This window comes from Corvus kubaryi, unplaced genomic scaffold (genome assembly GCF_017639235.1).
Source record: "Corvus kubaryi isolate FWS band 111438036 unplaced genomic scaffold, C.kubaryi_AGA036_p1.0 37148, whole genome shotgun sequence".
NCBI lineage: Eukaryota > Metazoa > Chordata > Aves > Passeriformes > Corvidae > Corvus > Corvus kubaryi.
The window spans coordinates 549,701-575,262 of record NW_024581038.1 but is presented as its reverse complement, the minus strand read 5'-3'; the positions used below and the strand labels follow the sequence as shown (position 1 = coordinate 575,262).

The following is a 25,562-nucleotide window of genomic DNA, read 5'->3' as shown; positions in this document are numbered from 1 at the left end:
ATTATATTATATTATATTATATTATATTATATTATATTATATTATATATCCCTCTAGTAGATCTCCATTACTGCGCCCTGACACTCTGTAGCCAGTGCACCTCTCACCGGTAGTTCTGAATCTGCCCTCTGTTGTTTCAATGAACTGATCCGTGAATTTTTATGAAGTTCAGGTGAACTCACACGTAAGTTTGTGATTCTGGATTGTGTAGGTTCTTTATGAGCTCAGCTAGGGCATCAAAAGCTGGCAAACTGCACTACTTGGGAGTCTGTGATCATGAAAGTTCTTACTGAACGTGACCAGGCTGATGATGCCAAATTGACTGTAAAGAGAAATGAAGCCCAGCTGCTCCCAGCCCCTCTGATCTCTGAGGACCAGCTGGAACGGATGGTTGTTGGGTTTTTTCCCTGCCAAAGTTCTATACCCTTATCACAACACTAGTTTCGAAAAACAAGAGAAGGAAACATACTTTTTGAGTGACACAAAGAATGGAAGAAACCTTTTTTGCACTGTACTTCCCTAACTCTAACAATACCTTTAGTTAGTCTCCTGTGTGGAGCATTTTATTCTGTTAGAGGACATTTCAGATACACAGATCTTGCCTAACACAGGGAAATATCAGTTATTAAAATCACAGTTCTGTTGCAAAAATTTTGAGCAAACATCTTTTAGGCTCTGCTTAAATTTCCTTTGAAACTGTGCAAGCCTGGCCAGCTTTGCATCATTTGATCTTTACTGGTATCATGAAATGTGTCTGTGTACAGCCAGGAATTCTGTCTCTTGAAGGCAGCTGGCTCTGTGACAGAATTCCACATCCATTTTGACCGTGAAGTTTGGATTTTCTTTAACTTGCGTGTAGTACTGTATTTTCAAGGGAGTAGAATACACAGCTAACACTAAAATTTGATGTCCCTCTGCTCACAGGCAAAATCCCCTGGATAAATATTTGCCTAATATGTACCATTTTTGTCCGGTGACAGTAACTAAGTTGCAGTTTCCTTAAAGAAACTGATTAAGGTCACACACAAAAAAAAATTGAGAAGCTACTGAAAAATCTTTTTCCAGAGATTTGCAGGGAACTGGACAAGAATGGGAGAAAAACCCCCAAAAATCTTTCCTGTAAGAGGGGAAAGGTAATACTTTATTCCTTGTTTGTGAGCAGCAGCATATAGGCAGGAGGGATTAAAGTGTTCACTGTCAGCTGGGAGGGATCACAGACAAGAAACATTGCTCAAAATTTATATGGAAGATTGGTAGAGAGGTGCACAAAATTCTCCCCTGACCCCTAAATATGTGCTGTCTGAAGTGAACAGCTATTATTTATAGGAACCCTTGAAAAGTGAGGGTGTCAGTTAAAACACAGCTTTGAGGGATTTTTAGGGCAGTGGGAAGATGGTTACACTTTGCTTAATTGTGCACAGTTTTGTGATACCACTCTGTAAATTTCAAATGAGAGAATACCTGCAATATCCAAGGATTGCAAATACCTACATGTAATTAAACAGAATACTTTTGCAATCCAAGTACTCTTACATTCCGAGTACTCCTCTTGCCTATTACAAAAGGATAAAATTATGCTGATTAGATGAATTTGGTTTCTATTAAGCTATTTGCCAATACACTGTGAGTTGGCACCATGACATGAGGGAAAATGCCAGTTTTTACTGCAATGCTCTTTATAGTTAAATTACATGCTAATAAATAGTGTAACTAACAGTCACCCTCAGAAGGTCATTTTATCTATAAGAGAGCTCATTCTGATTGAAGAAAATAATAATATTAATTTGCATTTTTAGCCCAGACTGTAGACCCTATGTGGTATACCATGACAAAAAGACCAGAGCTGGATTTACTTATTGAAAGCAGGGTGTGGGGGGGAAGTAAGAAGCTCAAATCACAGTAAATCACAAATCACACTACAAAACTATCAGAGCTTTCTATACTGTCTCATTCAGGTGAGAATATCAGTTTCCAGTCACAGAGATAACTGGTGTCAAACCAGCAGAGGGTCCTTTCTGGGGCGTGCAAGTTAAATGACTAAAGTGCAGCAGTTCCCTTGTTCTCCTGCAAGTTGCAGGAGGTTTAAGATTTCCGCAGTAGAAGTGGGCATGAGGAAGGATTTCTCCCCAGGCATTAGCACAGGCACCCTTAGATGTTACTGTGTGGAAAGAACAGGCAGTGATACCTAATGCAGGTATTTTATGAACACCTGGTTGGCCTCAAAGGAAAATGTTCTTTGCTTCTCACACTGATCTGCCTTTGTCCTTCTTCCCTGATGACTTCAGGGATCAGGTGTGTGGCTTTTCTTCCTTGGGCTTAATTCCTAGGTTCTGCAGGATGTTATAAACATGAACTGGTTTTGCCTTGCCCTTTCTTTTTATTGCAAACAGGTGCTGTTTCTAAACTCCACGCACGCAGCTTCTTAAACTTCTGCCATGCCCATTCAACTGAGCACTTTTTTTCCCCCACTAGATTTGCCAAGAAAATAGGAGTGTCCAAAATTATCTTGTGAAGTGCCTTCAACTCCAGTAAGCTGGGTGAATGAGAAGTGAAAAGCGTGTGTATGTGTGGAGCTGGTAGCACTCAGCAGTGCAAAGCAGGGCTGTTTCAGTTTCGTGGATGGGCTTGCAAGAGATCTGTGTTCTAAAAAAAAAAAAAAAAAAAAAAAGCTGGAAGATGGGGTAGAGAGAATCTGTGTTTATGAATCTTCTTTTTCTTCCTGTAGCATTTAATTCAAAAGTTAGGGTACCCAGTTTAACTCAAGAGACACAGAACTGAAGTAACAATCAATTTCACCCTCTTATGGGGTTTTTTTCCATATAATTGCTTATTTCTTGATTCAATGTAAACTATTTTCTTACCTTATGAAGGATTTCCAATCTTTCTGTGCTTATAGAATCTAAGAAAGTGTACAGCTGCAGAAACTGAAGTGTTTTGTGCTGGTATTTCCATCAGAAATTATCTGTGGAATTTTCAGATCACTGGAAATTAAAAAAAAAATTTTCATTTCAAATAGGGACGAAGTCATATCCAGAGAAAAAAGAAAGTTCCTTTAGAAGGGCACTTCTGAGATTAAGAAGTCTTCTTTCTTACAGAATTCAGGTGAGACAAAAGCTAAAATAAAAATATATTCAATGATACAAATTAAATCCTACTTCGGTTTAATGTTTTTTGGATGTGCAGAATGTCAAGAAACAGGTTGGTATATTCAGCAGATGCATTGCTACATGTATGCCACAGGGCAGATATGAAGAGGAAGATGCAATGACAACTTCAACAAGTGGTGTTAGAATTGAATAATGAGAACTCTCTACCCTTTTCACTACAGATTATGCTGTGCAGTACCTTTAAACTCTCCTGATGAACCCTTTACCTGCTCTGAACAGGGAAACTTGGTGTTCTGGACCATCAAAACCTTTGGAAAATATCTGTGAAAAACAAAAAAAAACCCAACAAAAAACCCCAGACCACCACCACCAACAAAAACAACAACAACAAACAAAAACAAAACCCAAAAAAAAGAATCAATGACAAGAATCAGTGGCATTAAATACATAAAGTTCAGCTACAGCTTTGATGATTCTGAAGCTCTAATCTTATGGTGTCCTGAGCCACAAAAATACATTGACTTCATCCTTTTCCCTAGGATTGTAATGGAGAGTCACTCCAGAGAGATCAAAGTAATCCATAACTGATGCTATCTTTCTGTTTTTCTCCCCCATGGCAAAACATTCAGCAGGACGGGGTCTAAGAAGAAGAAGAATCACATCACATCAGGTGTGTGCAAATAATCTCCCTCACAGAAAAATGGTGGAGGAAGTGTGGTGCATTACTGACAGGCTGTGCTTTCAGCTTTCAAAGTTTCTTCAGAAATACACTGTATGTTTAGATGGAATGTGATATATCTAGATTTTGGCTTGAGCTGTTGTGTTCCCTCCCCTCCCCTGTTATTTTCACTTTTGCTAGGTACACCTTTTTCTTCTGTAAGACAACTTGAAAAGTATAATTTAATCATTTGTTGCTTGGATACTGTTAGTCTTCTTTGACCTAGAGCTGCACTCCTAAATCAAGCTAACACAAGTTGAATGAAACTCTAAAGTAGCTTTAGATTAAAAATAACCATAGCATTGCAAAGGCACATTTTTTTTTCCCAGGAATGACATAAATCTAACCTTGTGATGGGATTTTCTTCTGTGTTTTTCCTGTGATACAGTTAAACAGTCCTAGCAGCTAGAATACAATGCAGATTACTCTGTCAGAAATAGTTTTGACTTTCTTTATAAATAACCATCCTAATGACAATTTATTTTCTTTTGTGCTCCTGGAGAAAACCACAGAGACACAGTCCCTTATGAATACTGTGCACACTTCCCAAAGATTAAAATTAGGATACCAAAGAAAAACTTCTATTTCATACGCAAATAATCTATAAACATTTGAGAATCACTTCTTCTGCTAGGAATAATATTGAGCAGTTAAATTATATTTTGTTATAGAAGAGTCTTGAAAAGACAAATTCCTCTTTGAGAGAAAAATACTAAATGCTGGGAATGCTTTCACATAGAAGCTTAATATATGCTTGTCTATATCATGTAGATAATTGCAATGTTGAGTATTAGATCTGCCTAATAGCAGGTTGAAGGTCAATGGCACCAATGCTTTACATTCACCCCTAATTGTGTCTTTTTGGGCACCTGGAAAACAAAAAGAAAGTGAAAAATCTGGAAATTAAAGACCAGGTACTACGCATGCATCATCTAACTAAACAACCTCATTATTTCCTGGGTTACTTATTCAGTTCAGGGTTAAAACCTCAAACACTTCACAGCTGAGTGAAGTTCTATCCATAGAAATGGAAGCGTCTCCCCTACAGAAAGGAAAAAAAAAGTTTCCATCACAATCTTCAGAATTTTTCATGTCTTTCTGCCACCTTGTCCCCATTCAACAAGACTTTAAAAAAAAAAACAAAACAGGAGAGGAAAAAAGGGAAATTTCTGTCTGGAAAACTGTGAGCTTGATTAATATGGAGTGCATGAATGATTGTGATAATGTTACTTACAGCACCAGTTAAAACCTCTGTCATACATAAAGGATGACTTTTGCAGAGGACATTGTCTTTAGGTTGGGGAAAGTGTATGAAACAAACCATAAACTGGGATACAGGGTAGTTTTGCTGAAAATTATCGTGAACCTTCAGTGCAGAGGAGTTCAGTGAGCAGGGGCTTTGCCAAACTCCTCAGATTTTTGTGCGGCCATGTCACCATTCCCCAATAGCTGGGATAACCCCTCCCACCTTCCCAGTCTCAGCAAGGCCTGGATTCAGGGCGTTCCTTGAAGAGGACCTATGCCAGCCCACTGAAAAATTACTGGGTAAATGAGTGTGAAATTTGGTTTCCCGGAAGTATTGGCAGCAAACCATATTCAGGATAACACATCCGGCAGAAATGCCACCTAAGCAACTATGAAATAATTGTACAAAGATAGAATTTGAAGCCCAGGTATGAATTCCTTCCTTTCAGGGATCATCGTTGACTGGCATGCCATCAATACATTGTTGTAAGCAGGTTTTTAACACTTTTCAGGTGTCCTTATCATGTCAACTGCCTCTGTCTGCAATCCTTCACTGCCTGACCTGGAAGGAAAACCTTTTCTTTTCACAGTTTCTTCCCTGGATCACTGAATTAGCCATCTATCTCTAGTTATAACCTAAGTCTGGCTTTGATAAGCATGGCTCTAATGATCACAATAAAACAGCTGGTGAATCAAGATCACAGGAGATCTGTGTAGAGGGAGATGAAGTAAATCACAGCAGTCAGTCACAGTGGGGCTTTAGACCCCACCTCTCTCTCACCTTTTTATTGTATCTAACTCTGTGCCTCCTCCCTTGAGAAGCCATAGCAAGAACTTAGTGGCTCAGATCTAAAGTCTATTCACCTGTACTATGCAAAATGATAATGATGAAAAAGGTATTACTTTCCCTCAAAAAATTTGACTACAGGAAGCATGCAGATCATCTTAACTTTGCATTTTAGATATGTTCTTTCCAGCTTCACAAGCAATGAAAGTATTCTTAGCTAAAAAGCTGCCAGAATAATTTTGAGTTTTTCAGCAATGCTAACTGTAGATTTTTTTCCTCTCATTCAGAATCTGCAATTTTTGTTCTGGAGAACAAAATGTTCTTATGTTGTCTTCTCTTTTAAAGATTGACAGAAAAGCCGCTATGCCTTTGTCAGACTATCATTCATGAGATCAATATTAATCCAGTTTTTAATAGAGCAATTAGAAGGTCAAATACCAGAGATAGTGTAGTTTCTATTACCTTGAGCGGAGCTGAACAGAGAAGCCATGAAAATGAGGAACATTTTATTTTTAAATTTATTAGAACGACACAGCTGAACAAGTTCCTCCACCTGTGGCTCTCTGCATAAAGTATGTTCATAAATGACATGTTAACTCAAAAGCCAGATAGTTTACAAAAAAGAAAACAAATTGCTCTTGTTTGAGTCTCTCACTGTGTCCTGAGAAGTTCAGACTAATGGATTTGCACTGTGAGTTAAACCAAATTAATAACATGGTATTTCTCAAATTTAGGGCATTTTCTAAAGGAAGATTTTAATTTTTCTATCCATTTTTCTTGGCTATTTACAACTTCTTTGGAGAAAATAGAGCAGCTTTTATCATATCAGCAATAGCAAGGACTTCTTGAAGGTATAACTGCTCTTGCTGTTCCTCATCAGGAGTTGTTTCCCAAAGTAAGGAAGGTTCTAGAATGTTGTGTGCCTCCTGACATGCAGGAATTGCTCTTATTAATGGCCTTAAGCCAGCTTTACTAAGAGATGCTGACATCTGGGAAGCTCTTCCTATCCCGCTCTCCCTAGCACGAGTTTTGCTCTAGTGATGGTTTCAGAACAGGCTTGAAAAAAGGAGTCTTTTATGTGGAAGAGCCTGTAAATTCTTCCCAAGACTACGCCAGGCTGCAGAAAGTTTGATCAATGGTGATCATGTGACATGAAAGTTTTACAGATCTCTGATTAATGTTTTTACTGTGCTTTATTCAAAGTATTAAATCACTGTTGCCCATGCTTGGGAATACAATTATTGTTTCAGGTCCCACTGACTACAACTTGCACCACCCAAATATGCTGCAGTTTTACTGAATAAGGGTGACTGAGTCTCAGCTTTATTGAGCCAGTGTTCTGGGAAAAGGAACTGTTTGCTTAGAAACAGCACTCTGGTAGGATTTAGCTGAGGTACTATTTTGGCTTTATAAGATTTAGAAATTAATTTGGATTAGGAGAAATTGAGACAGCCTTAAAACCTACATGTGATGCTTAGTTCATTTTTATCCACCATGATTTATGGGGCAAGACATATTTTACACTGTTTATTAACAATAAACAGTTCTGACATAGCTGTTTGTTAAATATATGTACAGCTTAGACAGAACAAAGTCTGATAGGCTTGAAAGAAAACAGGGAATAAAAAGTGATACCTGCTATTTAAAATACATTTTCTTTCCCCACTTTTTCTTTGATTCATTCTTTTCTTTGATAAGTATTTGAAATTACAGGTTCTGTATTTCTGGCGATGAGCCCAAGCACAGGATGAAGCTCAGGCTGCCCAAGCAGCTGTGAGTCCCACCAGGCAGAGCCTCTCTACTTTGCATTTCCCGAATGAGGAGGGACAGCAACTCGACAGCGGTACTGGTAAAATGAACAGGCACCACTTCCACAAAGGGTTGCAAAACTGGACACAAAATGCCTGGGAGTATTTATGACATGCAGTCAGACAGTAATTTCCACCTTTCTGCATCTTTTGATCACCTTAGTGTTGTCTCAGGGGTGAAAGTAGCAGGCCCTTGGGTGTAAAACTTGTAATTTCGGTGTTGGGGCTTTTTGTTTGGTTTTTTTTTCTTTGTTTGTTTTGTTGTTTTGTTTTTTTTCTTAGTGGCCATAGTCCTTGAAGGAGGAGCAGATGATATTGTTGCTATTCCATTCCCCAGAGTTCAGAAATTTTCTGAGACTGCTTTGATGCCCAGTGTCCAAGTGGGAAGGGGAAAGCTCCAGGACTGTGAGTTTTCTTTCATCAGTAGAGAGGAGCCTTGTTTTCCATCCTACCTGAGTTAATGATTTAGCTACCCACTTATCCAACTTCCTGATTTTGGTGGTTGAAGGCAGATTGTGTGAAGCCACTTTCTGCACCAGTGTTTTGCTCTGTTTTGACAAATTGGTGATTAGAGTTTCACTGTGAACTGTTGAATGAGCTGCAGAGTGCGCAGCAGCTGAGTTTGACTTTTGGGTATAACTTTATGACAGCACTTATGGAAGCAGCATTTGTGGAAATCAGCTTTTAGAGACTACAGTCCAGAAGGATCTTTATCACTATCATTTGCTATAAAAGATGCCCACATTTTGATTTTTAAATGAATTAGTCGGCTGAGAATGTCTTTTGCCATTCAGTTTTCCTCATAACTTTTACCTTGCTCTGGACATACAGTACCATATTGTTAGAACGCCTTGTCACTAGTAGGTTATTTGGTTAGTATTTTAAAATACAGGAAGAAAAAAGTGTCTGAGAGTGAGAATAAGAGTAAGAAAATGGAAATAGATCAAACAGGTAAATGCTGAGAATTGCTCTTAATAGGAATACGGGCAAAAGCCTTATTGTAAGACATTTTTCTGGGGAAAGCAGTATGCTCAGTAGTGAAAAAAAAAAAATTATGGCTTTAAGACAGCTTTTCAGAGCATGCAACCAAACAGAGGCTCTACACAGATGCTGGGAGCAGCAATGAGGGTCTACTCTGCACTGAGATAAGCTGAGCCAGGAGTTTTAGTAGCAGGCTTATAAAATAGAGCTTCCTGACAGAAGGAGGAGCAAAGTAGCTGTTGTTTTGCGAAGTGTAATTGTTTATCTTGATTGCTGCTGGAGCACTGCAGTAAGGGGATGATTTACAGGCTATGTATGACCAGCCTGGGCTTATTTTCTCAGTCATGCAGATGACTTCTGTGTCAATTGGTCTCTGAGTACATTGTCAGCTTCTACTTTCCCAACTAGCAATTAGCTAAAGATCGTTAACAAGGGGGGCAAGACAATAAGACAAGATGCCTCTCATGTTCCAGGATAAAAGCTAATTATCTGAGTTCAAGAGAAAATTTAAAAAAAAAAAAAAAAACAGAGTCGTGATGCAGTTTAATATTATTGCTTACTATACACAACTCAGGAACCATTTTTCCATGCTTTAAGACTGCTCTCTCGTCTAAATGACCCTGATTTTTTCTAGTTTTAAGTAGTGAGTACCAGGGGTTTTGTTTTTTTCTGAACTCCTGGGCTTCAAGGTATAGTTTTCTCTACTTTGGCGTGGCCACCTTGGTTTGCGTCACCCATTGCTTCACTTCCTTCTTTTGGAGCAGCAGAGCTTTGCTGATACATTCTCAGACAAATGAAATCCCTTTTTATAGAGCTATACACTAGTCAATAATTCCTTAAATTAATTTACGCAGTTGATTATCTCTACTCACACAAAGAGGTTAATTGTATCACGTAAGTGATTTACTTGCTCTTCATTTCTGCTGCTCATTTATTATTGTCTCTATGGAAAATCTCGTGGATGTGTAGATTTGTGCACACTTTTGGGGAGCAGTCACAGCAACAGGCAGGTGCTGGGTTCTGTCTTAGGGTCAGGAAATAAAGTAATGAGAAATGTTCTGGAACAACTCACCATTATGTGAGGTCTTCTCCCTTGTTAGCTCTTTGTAAAATTAGCTTCTCAAAACTGCCAGAACGGAGGGGAATTTGAATGCATCCCATATCTAAATGGTTTTAAGTGAGGCTTAACTGACCCAGTGTCTTAAATTGCACCTGTAAAGAGCAAAATCACAAACCAGATTTTTCAAGAGGCCCAATTCCTTAGCACCCAGATATGAGATCAGGTTCAAAGACAAGGTTGCTTAGAGCGGCTGTGGAATCTCCCTCACTGGAGATATTCCAGACCCATCTGGACACAATCCTCTGCCATGTGCTCTGGGATGGCCCTGCTGGAGCAGGGTGGTGGGACCAGCTGACCCACTGTGGTCCCTTCCAACCTGACCCATCCTGTGATTCTGTGACACTGATGCTAAGAAAATCTGATTTGGTTTGGTTTGTGCTAAGCAGCAATGGTTATAAACTGAAAAGCAGAAGATTCTGATTCAAAATGAGATACGAGCAGCTACAGGATAGTAAGTCTGGCAGTGGAGCAGGGACCCAAGGGGACTGTGAGAGCCCTGTCTAGGGAGTTTTTCAAGACATTACTGATGTTGTACAACCCTGAGCTGTCAATCTGAATGTAGTGCTGACAGAGTTGTGAGCTGGAGGCTGCTCTAGAGATTCCCCCATGCCTCTTTCAACTTCAATGACTCTGTGAGTCCTTAGGAGTGGACTCACAGGACGTTCTGAACCCCAATATATATTGAAAAGTAGACAAATCACTCTGTAGTACCTGTGTAAAATGTGGCTGAATTCGGTCAGCTGGTATTTTTCACCATGGCTGGCAATTTGCAAAAACCATCTTGACAAAATTTTTTGTGTCTTGCCTTTGCCCCCACTGACACAGTTCCATTTCAAATTTTCCAGCCATGGTGTCTTGACTGATGCCTGAACCAAGTGTATGCACACCATGCTACACCAAATGCAAATGGTGAAGGAAGAAAGCACAGACAAACATTCAATCTGAAAAATGCTTTCCAGACCTTTCAAATAGCAAATACTTTGCATAGGGGAGGAATGGACAAGTTTCCAAACTATTTGCTAAACAAAACAGAGGCTAAATTCTTTATGAATAGGATTAATAATTGAATAGTCAGTCAGCTTTAGCTCTGATTTTCTTTCCCTCTGCTGCATTACTGTGCTTACTAAATCATTTCAGAACACAGGTTCCCAGGTGACCAACTTTTCCCACCCCTGGCAAACCTCTAAAAGTCAGAAGGGGGTCAGGCACATCTCCTTGGAGGCCAGGTTCATTACCTAGCTTATTATAAACAACATTTCCTACTTTGCTGCTGGAGAGGAGGGAGTAAGATGGAGTGCAGAATAGTTGAACAAGGAAAGGGGGAAAAACAGGTGAAGAGAAGGTAAAAATGAAGCGGTATTTGCAAATAAAAACTTACTCTGTTTTCAGAATTATTTCAAACAGAGGAATGATTAAAGTTTTTTTGATGGGAAAATAGGTTGTGAAGAGAACACAAAAAGAAGCAGCAGTTCAGAGAAAAGAGATGGTTTCTATGTGTTTGGATGTAAGAATAAAACAAAAAGAATAAAATGCTGTCAGAAGCCTTTCTTTTTGAAAAGAGGACTTTTTGACAAACAAAAAGGAACTGGGAAACTCTCAATTTCAAAACACAAATGAACATTGTGGCAGTTGGAATAAATTAATAGTTAGTAAAATGAATGTGCACCTGGGCATGAATTTTCAGGGGATGTCTATATTCATAGGACATCTGCAAAAGAAAACACCCCAACTGCTGCACAAAATACAAATCAGGATTTGCCAGTGACTGGGAATTTGAGGATGAGGGGGAGGAAGGGGCAAGCTGCCATTGCTGCCCATGCAATCTGTGACAGAGACATTTTTCATGGACACATTATGCTAGGAAGAGGCTGATTACATAGGAATAGGCTGAAGGGAGCTGGAAGCATTTAAATAACAGAGAAATGGGCCCATTCTTTCCCATTCTGTATATTCCTATCCCTCCTACAACAAGAATTTTTTAGCCTATTAATCTGTCTGAATACCTGAACACCATCCCAGCCATTCTGATTTAGTCAGTCTAAGTCAGTCAAGTTAGTCCTTTGTCTCAACTCCTCAGTAATTCCCTTTATTTTTTTTTTTTTTCTCTTGCACTATGGTATTAAAAAAAAATTACCTGATTTTATTGCCCTTGATTCCAGGATTTCTGGATATTCCCATTACACATCTTTGTTCCTCTCTCTTCTGTTCCTCTCCAAACAGCCAGTTACTGAAGGAACACCCAGTGTGCTGAAATGGCAAAATGTTGCCAGACACAAACTTTATTGGCATTATTGCCTGCTCCAGAATTGGTAGCTGAATTTAAACTAGAGTTTGGCCTTCAATGCAATAAAATGTTGAGTCAACGGGAAAGTGTGATCTTTTGCTGGGCCTTGCTTCTTCTACTTCCTGCAAGCCTTTGCTCCTTAGCAAGTGAGATAAATTTAACACCTGAATGCTTTCAGTATTATATAGCTGTACTGCAGTTTGTCAGTAACTCCTACAAATTGCACACTGTGACTGTGCAGATTTTCAGCCAGCAAGGAGAAGCCTTTGGTCATTCGTGTGTTTGGATTATTTCTGAAACTGGAGGAAGTTTTGTTTTGGACATACCACCTCATTTTTACCTTCCATTCACCTGTTTTTACCCCCTTTCTTAGCTCATTGATGCTACATTCCATCTTAACCCACTCCTTGGCTGTCAAAGCACTTTCACACCACTGCAGTTTACTACTGGAACACCAACTATGTCTCCTACAGTGCCAGCCCATTGATTGGGCTCAATGGTCTCCAAGGTCTTTTCCAACATTAGTGATTCTATGATTCTATAATAAATTTTCATTAGGCTTTTGAAAGGGTCCATGTCCTTTATGGGATATCCAGGGCAGTGTGTTAAGATGCCAAAGTCCTACATGTGACTCCAATTTCCTTCAAACACCACTGGATTCACCAGGTTCCTGCCTGTGGGCTGGAGGAATTCAGGCTTGCAGTGATGGGAGTGTTTAAAAGATTGACAATCAGGCCAGTTTTAAGCTTTATTGAATTAATTAATTAACGATACCCTTGCTGCTGGTGGCCAGTTCTCACACCACGTTAAGCAGCACTTGTTAGACACTGAACCACTAAATTAAACAATTCTATTCTAAATTAGCTGTGCCTTTTACCATTTGTGGAGCTGATGCCAAACAGGGAGCCCAGAGGGCTGGAGTCCCTCCTTGGTGCTTGCCCTGAAGTCAAGGTGAGTGGAATTGAGAGAGCTTCAGGGAGAAAAATCAGAACTAAGCTGAATTCAATTTCCTTCTTCTCAGCTTCTCCCTCTTCATGCCTCCATTTATGCTGTTGTCCTGCCTGACCACAGGGGGAGGCTTTCTTTTCTACTCACTCTCCCATTTATTTTGATTTTTTTCTTCCCACTCATCTTTCTTGTGTAGCTTTACCCACTGTTGCCCTTTGGAATGATCACACCACTCACGCCCTTATCTGAAACTGTGTTCCAGTATTACAGAAACCTTGCATCCTATTGTTATTCCATTTTGGTACACCCATATCCAAGTTCAAGCCAAAATGACATGAATTTTGTGCAGATTGGTACTTCTGAGATTTGTAGGTGAGCCTCTGCTTTGGTGGGAGTGCTGGCACACCAGTGAATATGCACCCCTTCCTCACAGAGTTGGAGGAGTGTAGAAGGATTTCTTCAGAATCCAGAAGTTAATTCCTGAGTAATTTAGAGAGAGGGAGCAGTTGGGAAATTATCTTTTTGCATCCTGGAGGAACACGAATGACTAGCAAAATCCTTGTGAGAGTTGTGTGACTGTTTAGCCGGATGACTGTCTTGAGGAAAAGTGAAAAATATTAGTTTATTAAGCTGCATAAAATTGCTATTGCCATTTTTATGTACACAATTAATCAAATCAAAAAATGAATTAATCTTCTACAAGCACATCTTAAAATTGATATTTCAATATTGCATGTTGGAACTGAATTTGTTCAAGAGCAACTCTGCTAGATCTCCAAGTTTTTTCTCCCATTTTTATGTGTGACAATCAGACTGAAAATTATTTTCATGGCTTGGCTAGTGGGGATTTAAAATGTAAGCCAATACATGCCAACTGACCTGCTCCTTTAGCAAACAATGTCTACTACATTATACATGACCAAGAATGTGTTTAATGAAGTGCTCATGACAATAAGTGCAGTGTCAGCTCATGTTTTATGTAATAGAGGATTAAATATTTGCATGAATTGAGCATAAACGTTCTGGAGCTGAAGATTATTTTATGTATTGCAATTATAGGGATATTTTTGCAAAAGGAAAAGCCACCCAGTGCAACCAAAATGTAACCCAAAATACATCCAGTACGCTGAGCTCTGCAGTAAGGGATGACCCTTTGTGTCCTCTGCTATTTCCTAAAGATGGCAACATTTTGAATGGGAGAGTCAAGTCAATGAGTTAATTAGTTTGCTATCTATTTCTGCCTTCTGCAACCAAAAATATTCACGACAACTGAAAGGTGAGATGGAAGTTGGACTGTAGAGATGATAGGTGTTCTTTCTGTGTTTGGGGGCTATAAATAGGCCTGCATTACTTCAACTTCTCACCAGGGAATAAAGTTTCATCATTTTGTTCAGTCAATGAACATTGCACAAAATGATGACTACATACTATGACATGGTGACTTATTTGTGTTTCCCTCAGCAGTATTTTTTGTCACTGTGGTATTTTAGGATCATGTTTACTTGAAGTTGAAACTGCCATAAGACACAGAAGGTTCTACAGTGTCCTCTGCCCCCGCCAAATGATCTCCATGTTACAAGAAAAGGATGCCAGACTGCCATTCTGAATTGGCCATTTGTCTGTTATGACTTGATAGTAATCAAGAGATTGTTGAGAAGCTTTTCCTGCATTTATTTGGCAAATCCAATGAAAAATGGTCGTTTGGGGATCTGTGTGTCAGAGAGGACATGGCCAGCCTGGAAATTACCTCATTTTCTGTCCCTGCAATAACTGGGATAACAGTTTATGTGGTAGGTCTGCCATTGCCTGACTTTTTGATTAATGTTTCTTATAATTTCTCTGACACATGCTCCCTGTCACCACTAGTGTACCTGACAGGATGTTGCTCTGCAGCCCCTGAAAGTCCAGCCAGAGGAAAACTGCGAGTACTTCCCTACAAGGATGATGTGGCATAAATCAAAAAATAGGAGAAGACAAGGCAAAGTCAGGTTGTCTTTGAGAATACACACCTCCCTTGGCTGTGTGAGGACTGAGCCTGCTCTTGTGATTTGCACAGGTGAAGCTTCAGCCTTGACTGGGAAAAGAGAGATCAATGCAATTGCCGGCATTTCATTAAGCAGCTGTGAGAAACGTTCATTAACTGCTCTGTACTGCTTTGCAGAAACACACAGCTGCATGACAGCACACCTCTGGTGCCTGTGCCATCCACTGGCTGCACTAAGATTCAAATGAAACAGAATTATTTTCCATTTATCAGACTGTGAAGAGAAAGAAAGTCCTGAGCAGGACTGTGTGAGGTTTTCCCTCAGCCCTCTGTCAGGGAAGCTGAAGCCAGAGCTCAGAGAGGGAGGTAGTGCCCTCTTCAGTGTTACAAGGTGGTTTTCATGCACAATTCACTGTCTCCATCTGAAGTCTATTGTATCATCATCAGATAATGTTTTATTTCTGGGCTAGAGAGAAGAGCTGGGTATATTAACAGCTTTCACATTCCTGGAGCATTACCTATGTAGCTCACTGAGGAATTTAGAAACTTAATTAGTACTTACTGGAAATAATTTGGAAGTTTGAACTGACTTCATGGAAAATCAGAAATTCAGCTAGTACTTACACTGGGACAGCTGTAGGATCTATGTTTCATGAAACCAGCATTTAAGGATATGAGACCCTGCAGCTTCTCTCAGCCACTGGTCCTTTTCAGAAGAACCAGGGCTGTGCTGTTCATGCCCACTGCTCCAGATTTTCTGAGCACCCTGATGCAATGGGAATCCTTCACCTGCTTTGCCCCTCTGCCAGGGCAAACATCTGTGGGTCTGGTAAGCCAAAAGTGACAACAACAAAAGCAAAACACGGTGATCTCCCATACAGTACTTACAACCTATATCCCAATGTCCCATAAAGATTTTTAAATTGTAAATGAAACTCTACAGGAAACACTGGGTAAGGAAAACATCCCTGTATTACCAGCACTGTTTTCAGCACAAATCCAAAGCATGTTAGTTACTGTGAAGGAAATTCACTCCATTCCAGCTAGAACCAGCACAGTAATGATGTGAAAGCATATGAAGGCAGGGAAATACACAAATTATCTGCAAAGCATCTTTACTGATGCAGTGCTTTTTTCCCCATATGTGAAAGGACGGTGATACTCCCTGTGTGAGCCTGCCCTCAGTTCTCAGGCTGGCTGCTCTCTGTCCATGTTAGTCTGCCTGTCTGGCTGCGCATCCATGAATGCAGGCATTATACAGGTGTGCTTCCGCATGTGTCCCCACTGGGAATGCATTCAGAGGCTCATCACCCATTGCACTGGGGCACGAAGTTGTGATAGCCAATCCTGTTGTTAGCACCATCTAATAACTACCTTTTACACTTTTAATTTGCACACATTTCTCTCTCTTGGCTCTTTGTTCAACTTCTGAGTCATTTTCATATTTGGGAAAAGAAAACTTTCAGAGCCTGACATCTGTCTGTGTAGATTTTGACTCTCTGGAATGACTCCACTGCCTTGACTGCGGTGGTTCGTTCTGAACATCTTACTTTGTGTCCCCCTTGCATTTTGTAGCACGCAAGTTTTTGATTAAGTTTTGTTCCTTAACACAATTTGCTCCCTTAGCAAGTGCATTCTGCTGCTTAAGAAGTGGTCTTGTGTAGCTGCTTGTGGGCTCAATGTGAATTATTGAAGGGCCAAGTTGTATCTGAGGTGACACCTTGCTTATTGTGAACAAGTATATGTGGGGGGAGTTTTTGGCTCAAATCAAGTGAAGAGAAAACTTGTTGTGATGCTGCTGACTCTTGCAATAGTTTTGGTAGTAAGAGAGTTCAGGAAGTCTCCGCTAATAAAGTTTGTGGGGTGTACTGGTCAGGGCTTTTAAAAACAGCTCCTCAAGTCATTCCTGAAGAAATGGCCCTAGTTACTGGTTTGTCATAATTTCCTCAGAAACATTTTCTTAGATTTTTGCTTTCAGTTTGATAACCTTCCTCAAGGTTTCCCTGACCTAGCTTCTGTTACCCTAAAAGTGTTCAATTTTACTGGTTGTTTTTTTACTTTAATATCTTTCATGTTTTCTTTAAACCGTATTAGTAAAACTATTTAGGAAAAAACCCCAACCCAACCCAAACAAAAACAAACAAACAAACAAATAAAAAACCCACAAAAAACCCAAACACCCCCCCCCCCGCAAAAAACCAACCAACCAACCAAAAAACCAAACCAACAACAAAAAAACCCCAATTAGTAAAAATCACATTTGAATCAGGTTTTTTTTTTCCTCTCTCTTTTATCTGCATTGGTTATCTCCTCCTACCTTGATATGATTGCCACTTTTTCCTGACTTCACCAAGATTTCTTGACTTCTCTAGCCCAGATGATCTCTGACTTCTCCAGCTTTTCTTTATTGAAAGGGCTTCCTAATTTTGGCTGACACTGCATGTGACTGACCGTGGGTGAAACGCCTACTATTGCTACGTGAATGCTTTTTAACTCACACACTCTTAGTACTTTCAAAAAATCAGACAGCTCTTGGCAATTTTTTTCATAAAGAACTTGCAGTAGGTTGCTCTGTCTTCTGTAGGCTGATCACTGAGGCCGAACCTTTACAAGTCAGTGTCTCCTGGCTAATGTGCTAAGTGTCATGCTCTGACGTCAAGGCCAATTTAAAAGTTTTCATTTTTTTTTGGGTGCCTCACAGGAAAACTTTTTCAGCTGTGTTTTCACTATACCTTGTGTAGGTTAGTTTGTAGGGTGGCACAGTCCTCTGTGTCTGTAAAACCACCCCTGGTTTTGACTGGATCACTTTGGTGCAGCTGCATCGGTCAGTAATTGTCCATAGAGCTACAATCTTAAGCATGCAGAACAGCCCTTTGAAAAGTGTAGTGGGGATAAAATGCTAAAATTAATTAAAACATATCCCTGTTCCTTTCTCCAGTCATTTTGGTCTATCAGATCCTTGCTCTGTGCTGGTATAAACCTGAAAATACCTGAAAAGAAGTCCAGTGATATGCCACAAAGACCACTGAAAGTAATGGAAAAAACTCTCATGATTTAGAATGTACAGCCTTTGGAGTATGCACAGCAATTTTATGCAAGTTTGAATGGAGCTGAGCATGAGGAATCAATGATGGCCTCAATTCCTTGATGCACTGCCCCAGGACACACAAGTAATTGGTAGCTGATGCTAGTGCTGTAAACGCTTCAGTTCAAGTAATATAAGAGAAGTTATTATGGGGGGAAATATTTAAGTTCACAGCGAAATTTGTAAATGTCTTTGTTTGAAGAGGATTATTTTTCTTAGGCAATGTGAAGTGCAAACATAAAAACTAGAGACCAGTGGTAAGACTGGCATGCTGAACGATCAAAATCTTCAGTTCCCACAGCTTCAAATTCTTATTGCATTTATATCTTATTGACTCGGTAACCTTTTAATATTTTCCTTGATATTTGATTTAGTGGTAAATAACCATTCTTAAAGACCTACTTGGAGATAAAAGCCTGATTTCAATGACATTGTTTATCTTTATTACTTTCTCTTCCAAGGTTATTTGGCACTCATAAGGAAGATAGTTAGAGATTTAGAGTTCATTGACAAAGGAAATTCAGTCAATATCATACTTACCCGTATTTAACCAAAACAGTGATGAGAGTCCACTGTGAAAGAAATTTTTTTCCTTCATTCTGGTGTGATCAGAGTTTTTTTGACGGCCTCTAACTGATTGACAAAAAGAAAATAGTCATGTGCCCTATGAGGAGTAGAAGGACAGACCAACTTAGCAAAAAAGGTATGAACTCACATGAGAAAGTTAAATGCATTTTGTTTGGGCCATAAAATATTTCTTTAAAATACAGAAGTTGATAAAGAGGCAGAGCAAGTGTTCTTGTTCTGACTATATAGTTCCAGATCCCTTGGAACGCCTAAGAAATTTAACAGAGAGCAGGCACTGGAAATTCACTGGGATTTTAAATTTTGTTTGAAATAAGGAAAGTTCCCCTCTTCTGCTAGATCTCCAGGGGACTTTGTGTACATGTTTGTCATAAATAAACATGGAACAATCTTTAAAAAGCACAGTAGAAATTTCTCCTTTTTCCATGGTCCTCCAAAGGGCATTTCTAAAGACCACTCAAACTGCAGCAGCAATTGTCTCTGCTGGAATGAGACACACATTTCTCCAGGCTTGGAAATGCCCAAGATAACAGAGCAGGTCCTTCTCTTGCTGTGATCATTTATGATTTTTGTTGTAAAAATGTTTAGGAACCACAGAGAACAACTGATCTTCCTCCAGTCATGCTTCTTCTCTGGTTTTTTCCCATATGTTACTTGTCATGCTCCTTAATGAGTTTTTTACAGTTTGTCAGCTGCTTAGCTGATCTAGAGACCTTCCCAGAGCACCCTTGTTCTAGTTTTAGGATTTTAGGAGCAAAAATGCTCCTCTTCTCTATTTACACTTGACCAGGCTTTGCACACATCAGAAAGAAGTCTCTGTCAAACACTTGTGACTTGGAGCATGCAACTAAAGGTCATTTTTAAAAAGGCTTTAAACAATGTGTCTGAAGAGCTTTTCTGCATATTATTACCAATATCCTTGTGTTGTGTCAGCCTCCAGCCACGTGTCTGGTGATGAGACAGAGCAGGAATGCTGCTTGGAGAAGACGTTTGACTGCTTGGACACAACACTGATAATGGTTAGATGGGGAGCAGAGCCAGAGAATTCAACCAATTCCATTTACATCAGGATTTAGCTGCTGCTAGACCAAGATTTCATTTTCATCTCTTCCCCCTTTTCACCATTTAATTTCTGCACTTGTTAGGACTATGAGGGGAAAAAAAAGTCTGTTCTCCAATTATTCAATGGGATATTTAACACCTTGCCACTGTCACAGCTGAGTGAGAGCATATATACTGGTTTCAGAAATAAGTGAAAGGCATTTCATTCCTCAGTTCTCACTAGACTTACCTGAAAGATGGGTAATTGAGAGGGATCCACCTTTTCTTTTGAAGCTCTCTGTCAGAGGAAGCATCACATATATACAAAAAACTATTTACTTTTAATTGTTCTTTTGAGTTTCACCAAGGACTTGCCTGTTGCCATGGAAACTTCTGAGCATGCAGAAATTGAGCAGCCCCTGTCCAGAAGCCATTTGTCAGATAGCAGCCATAATATATATATATATATATATATATATTTTAAACAAATAATAATTCAAAGGTGACAAACCACAGCCTGCAGCTAGTGATCAAGTGTAAGGCTAATTGAGAAAGTAGGAGAAAGGAGTTTCTTCATCTTTCTGTGGTAATTCCCTGCTTTTTCTTCCTTCAGGCTTGTGTGATTTCATGAATGGAAGGTGTACACACCACAACTGACTCCCCTTAAGTGATATTTCCTACTTCCAGCTTTCATTCAGAGATGAGAAAATTTCTGCTTAGCTCTGTCTAGTGCTCTCTGGCTACCAGGGCACAAAACATCACAGAAGGAGCCAAAGTTTCAGGTGGCTGTGCTCTGCTAATATGTCTCTGTTTCCAAAATGTTAGTTTAGGTGAAAAATCCCACGTGCTTTCTTGAAATTCCGGCTTCATCAATCATAAACTACAACTGGGATCTTGCCAGACTGGACTAGAAGCTGCTGAGCACAGAGCAATTGAGAACACAGCCGTGGTGCCTGAACACCTCTTTGATTCACAGGCCAAAAAGTCTCTTCCCTGAGGAGCTCCACAGCTTCTAGGACGGTCCAGGCAGGCAGGAGGGATGGAGAGGCAGGTTGTTTTGCTAGGAGTCAGTCCCTCCTAGTTTATCCACAGATATTTAGCACCTTGATGCCTTTGTCTGAAAATGAAATCTCTGTAATGCAGTACTGGAAGTCTCAGCTCTGATTTGGGCTACATGGAAAATTTTGACCTTTAAAAAGCGCTGACTGTACCGGTTGTCATGTGGCTGTTAGTGGTCCTCAGACACTGATTGTTTGGTGAATTGTTTGGAAAAGAACTGAGAAGATCTGCACGTTGTCAATGCAGTATTTATAATATATAATATACTAATAATGTAAAAATATAATCATCTTTTTATTCTGGACTAAAGGAATGGGTTAGCACAGAGCTCATAGAGCGGGAAAGATGCTCTTCCAAAGAGTAATAAACCAGATTTTTATGAGTACTGCAATCAAGAAAATAAAAAATGGAGAACATCTAATTCCTCTTTTTAAAACTGTTAGTAACTAGCAGTGGTAATACAAATGTAAAGAGCATGGAAAACACTAGAAGACAATTTTGAAGCACACATTGCATTTGTCTGCAGAGTGGAAGTAAATCCAAGTGTGAAATGTATCAAACATAAAGGCTCAACAGGGAGAATGTAAACCCTATCCTTAAGTTATTGAAGTTTAATCAGTTATATCCATAAAAGATAAACTGAAATAGTAGAGCAAGTGAAAAAACTCTATTTTGTAATACACTGAAACAGTATAATACGAAGAAAACAAAATGTAGGCTTGCAGTGTATAATTTACACTTATTTAAAACAAATGTTTTAGTTGAACCTGTTCAGAATACTCAGAATTCAGTGAATAAGTCCATTAAAACTAAAGGTATAAATTCAAGGTTTGAAGGAGAATTAGAGTAAACACATTTAGAAATACTTAGTAGATTAAGGAATTCTATAAAGGTAGCTCATCTATGGATGCAACAAAACCTTTCGGTATCATGCCTCTTTTTCCTGATGCAATTACCCATTGTGAGTTGATTCTGTGCAATCATTGTTTTGGATTGTTAAATTCACTGTAGCTCTAACTCGTGGCTGTCAGGTTTAAGATTTGGGCAAAGAAAGAACACTTGTATGAATTCAGCCAGCAGCGTAATAACCAAAGTTTGCATTTGAGAGTGGGGGTTTTACAATCTACTAAGCTAAACATGCGTAGTTTTATTGCATTAAAGAGACAGCAGAAAATCACATTCTTGCTCCATTCTGGATGTTTTGAGCTCTGCGTAATCAGTGAGTGTCATTGTTTTCATTTAGATGAGGAAACTAAGCTTTGGAAAATGAAGTCTGAAAGAAGTATAACCACATCTGCATTATCATTGCCCTAATAAAACCAGTAGATACCAAGATCTTCACTGGTCTGGGTACCTAGAGGATTTGGATTCAGATGTCAAAAAAACAGCAGATAAGACTTCAGGTTAGAGACAGTTGTGAGATAGATCTGTCTAGAACTGACCCAAAAGACCAGAAAAATCTGGGTGAGATGTGACTTCCACTTTGCTTTGTGAAGAAAGGAAGACCCTTTAGCGATGAAATCAGCACAAAACTGAAAGCAATCTCCACCTCTGTGTCCCACTCTGTCCTTGGAAGAGTCACAGAGTTGGGCATGGGAGCTGTTGAACCTCGAGCAATTTACTGTAGTTCAAGGGAGATCGATTTCCCTTCCCTTATGAAGCCTGACTGTATGTTTGTTTCCTGACATAGTGTTCTGCTTTATTTATGTGACCAGCAGATTCCCAGAGCAGTGACAACTTTCTCTCTCGTGTGACTGCCATGTTTTGCAGCGTGGTGCTTGCCCTGGATGGGCTCTGTTACTACCCGAGAGAAGGAAGGAGTGTATTCCCTTTGTAAAGGGCTCTACTTTGCCCTGCCTCCAGAAAGGGGTAGAGCCCACACCAAAAACATGCAGGTTGTACATACACCTTCTGTCTCACGTGGAAAGGAAAGCTGAACAGCTCAGGAGGCCAAAAAGCTACTCCCTGGGAAAACTTCAGAGCAGAGTTGTAGCACTTGTGACATCTTCTAAGGATTGAACTGGAGAAGCAAACCAGTCCGAACCTTCCCGTGAGTGAGCAGCCACCCTGCGCTTTGCACTAGTCCAAGAGGGAGTAGGCTTCTCTGAGGGAGCATCTGGAGTACCTTTGACATTGACTGGTCCCCTTCTTTCAGGGTTCTCTTCCCTCACACAAAAATTTAGGAAAGGGAAGCCCCCTTATCTGCAGACATAGTGGGCCCAGTGGCAGCAAGATCTTCCCCTTCTTAGCAGTATATCATCTGTCTGTCCAAATACCTGAAATCCTACACTTTCACAGAAAGTATTTTTAGAGTATGAAATTTGGCAGAACATACCCCACTTGCCCTGTGTTCCAGCTGGACCTCAGAGATGAGAGGGGCTGGGTGTGGCTGGGCTCCATTTGTGATTAGAACCAATTCAGTGCTGTAAGTCTGGTCATGTTCAATATGGTATTTCATGAACAGTGTGATTTATTGATTGCTATGACAGAATATGGGTCAGGAATTCCCATGGCACTGGTATCAGAAAGGGCAAGCCAGTGGTATCACCACAAGAACGAACCATATCCCGTGGGCATCCTTATGGGGGAGGAGATGGGCACAGCCCTCCAAAAGTCCCAGAATACAAAGGTGGAGTCTCCTTTGACCTCCCTTCCCTCTTAAGTCACGTGTATTGTTTGAGAGTGGGGGAAAAGGTACAGTTCTAAGTGACGTAATTTCATGACCAGCTAGAATTTGAGGGACTCTATTAACTCATGTAATGCATATGCAGGTTTTATTTTGTTGACATATGAGGGGGTGTGAAAAGCAATAAGTATTTTTGAGTTACTTAAGCAAAGTTCAACTTATGGTCACTGTTTGGACACTTTCTTGGCTCAGTTCCTGTTGGCTGCATTGTTTTAAACAGAGCATGACCACACCACCTCGGTGCTGCTCCATCCTTTGTTTCCTGCCTCTCTCAGGGCAGCACCCCAAGCTCCCTCAGTGTCCCTGCTCCTGGGGCTGCAGACTGCTGGCTTCTGCTGAATTATTGCCCACACAGACACTTCTCCTTGCTGAGCTTTGTCTTTCAGTATTTCTTTCAGTATTCTCTCAACAACATTCCTGTTGTGAATTTCAGCACAATCTCCAGCGCCCTTAGGTTTGGCACAAACCCCCTGTATTACTTGCAGAAGGATTGTTTTTCTAGATTTCCCCTGTTCATTTCCGAGCTCATGAGATTCACTTGCCTGTTGCCTTTAGAAACCACTGGGATCTTTTTGTATTATGTATCAATGCCCTCACTGGAACTCAGTGTACCAGGTCATCTTCAGAAGAATGTCATCAAAAGTACATACAGTCATGACAAACACAGTGCTTATTCCTTTTTCTGTATGTTGAGTAAGCAAAGCACGGCCTGGGGACTGTGTAACTTACGTGGGTAGTAAGGGCATGAAAACCGCTTCAACATCAGGTCTGCTCCTTCCTTTGCAAACCAGTCAAACGCACGGTGTCTAAGCCATCGCTCTGCTTCCTAATTTTAGGCACCAAGATAACATCGTCCACACATGAAGATCTCGGGACCCAAATAGCCGCAGTGTTGGAGTTCAACACATTGGAGAACAGGTATTTAGCAAAATTCCCCCCAGACCCAGCTCCTGCATAAGGACTCTCCAGGCACTTGATTCAAATATAGTCTGTAAAAACCTTCATCCTTTATCTCTTCATCCCTCCATCAGTCTGACTTCCTCCTCCTTTGTGCAACATACAGTTCTGGGCCCTCCATGGGAACTGTCTAGAACTCCTGCGAATTTCTGCTCTTTTTGGTCATTTTTTTAAAGGTGAAAATCCCCTTTTGTTATCTTTGTCTCTTCTGTGTCTCCCTCTGTCTAATTCTGCTATTCTATTATTTCTTTAGGTAAAACCAATATGAAGTATGCAAAACCTAGTAATTCTGAATTCGATGGTTTTGATGTTGTTGTGGTTCTGGGTTTTTTTTCTTTTTTTTTTTTTCTCAAAGGAAAGCTCTGAATTACTGAAGTAAAAACCTTGTTCTAGATGTGGAAGAACTGCAGAATTTTAGAAGCTGGTAAAATTAATGACAGATCATATGGCCTAGAACATTTCCTTTCCCAGACAGTGTAAGTTTTTTGTGACAAGCATGAGAAAATTGTGAGAAAAAGTACTGCTATGATTGTAAAGGATTTTCGGGTGCAGGAATGTGTCTTTTGTTACACTGTTATACAAGTTACTTTAAATGTGAAGTTGAAACTAGTCATGCTGTACCTGATGGCACTTTTTCTTCACATTCTGTTCAGGTTTGACAAAGTTCCTGTTAATGTATAATAAACACAGTTCTATTGTTATGTCTGAGTAAGGTTGCATACAAATAGATTGACTAAAGGCATAATGAAAAAAACCAAACACACAACAAATTCGTCTAGAATTCATAGGCTGGGAATTTTTGTGCTTCATCCAAATCTCTAATTTAAGTTTTTTAGTGACCGATAGCAATACTCTCAGCAGCACATTGTAGGTCAATATGTGCTGAGCAGCAGCTGGGAGAATATAAAGATCTTCGCTCTTATCAGGGACAGAGAGAGTGGGAGAGGAAAGCACTGAGGAAAAATACAGTAATTTGCTAAAACTTGATTGCTGAGGTTGTTTTTTTCCCCCATTATTTTTCTGAGTGGGACAATCATGCGGTGGCAGATGCCAAGGTATGTTAAACTAGAGCCAAGCTGTAGCTGAGCAAATAATTCTTGCAAATCTTTTGCAACAAAGAAAATATGATCAAATATTTCTTCATGAAATACCACCCAAATGTTTTTC

At 39.9% G+C, this 25,562-nt stretch overlaps 1 protein-coding gene across 6 annotated transcripts in view; it reads left to right on the top strand.

Moving 5' to 3' along the window:
* LOC121661347 overlaps window positions 1-25,562 on the top strand; it is a 38,550-nt gene that overhangs the window by 540 nt on the left and 12,448 nt on the right. For 2 of the 6 annotated variants that reach the window (XM_042021464.1, XM_042021467.1), the window contains exons 2-4: window positions 3,017-3,102; window positions 3,737-3,777; window positions 24,275-24,356. The gene's annotated coding sequence lies outside the window, so the exon portion shown is untranslated. Of the gene's footprint in view, window positions 1-3,016; window positions 3,103-3,736; window positions 3,778-7,570; window positions 7,707-24,274; window positions 24,357-24,750; window positions 24,872-25,562 lie in introns of all 6 variants that reach the window. The other 4 variants (XM_042021468.1, XM_042021469.1, XM_042021465.1 and 1 more) reach the window with 4 other exon arrangements.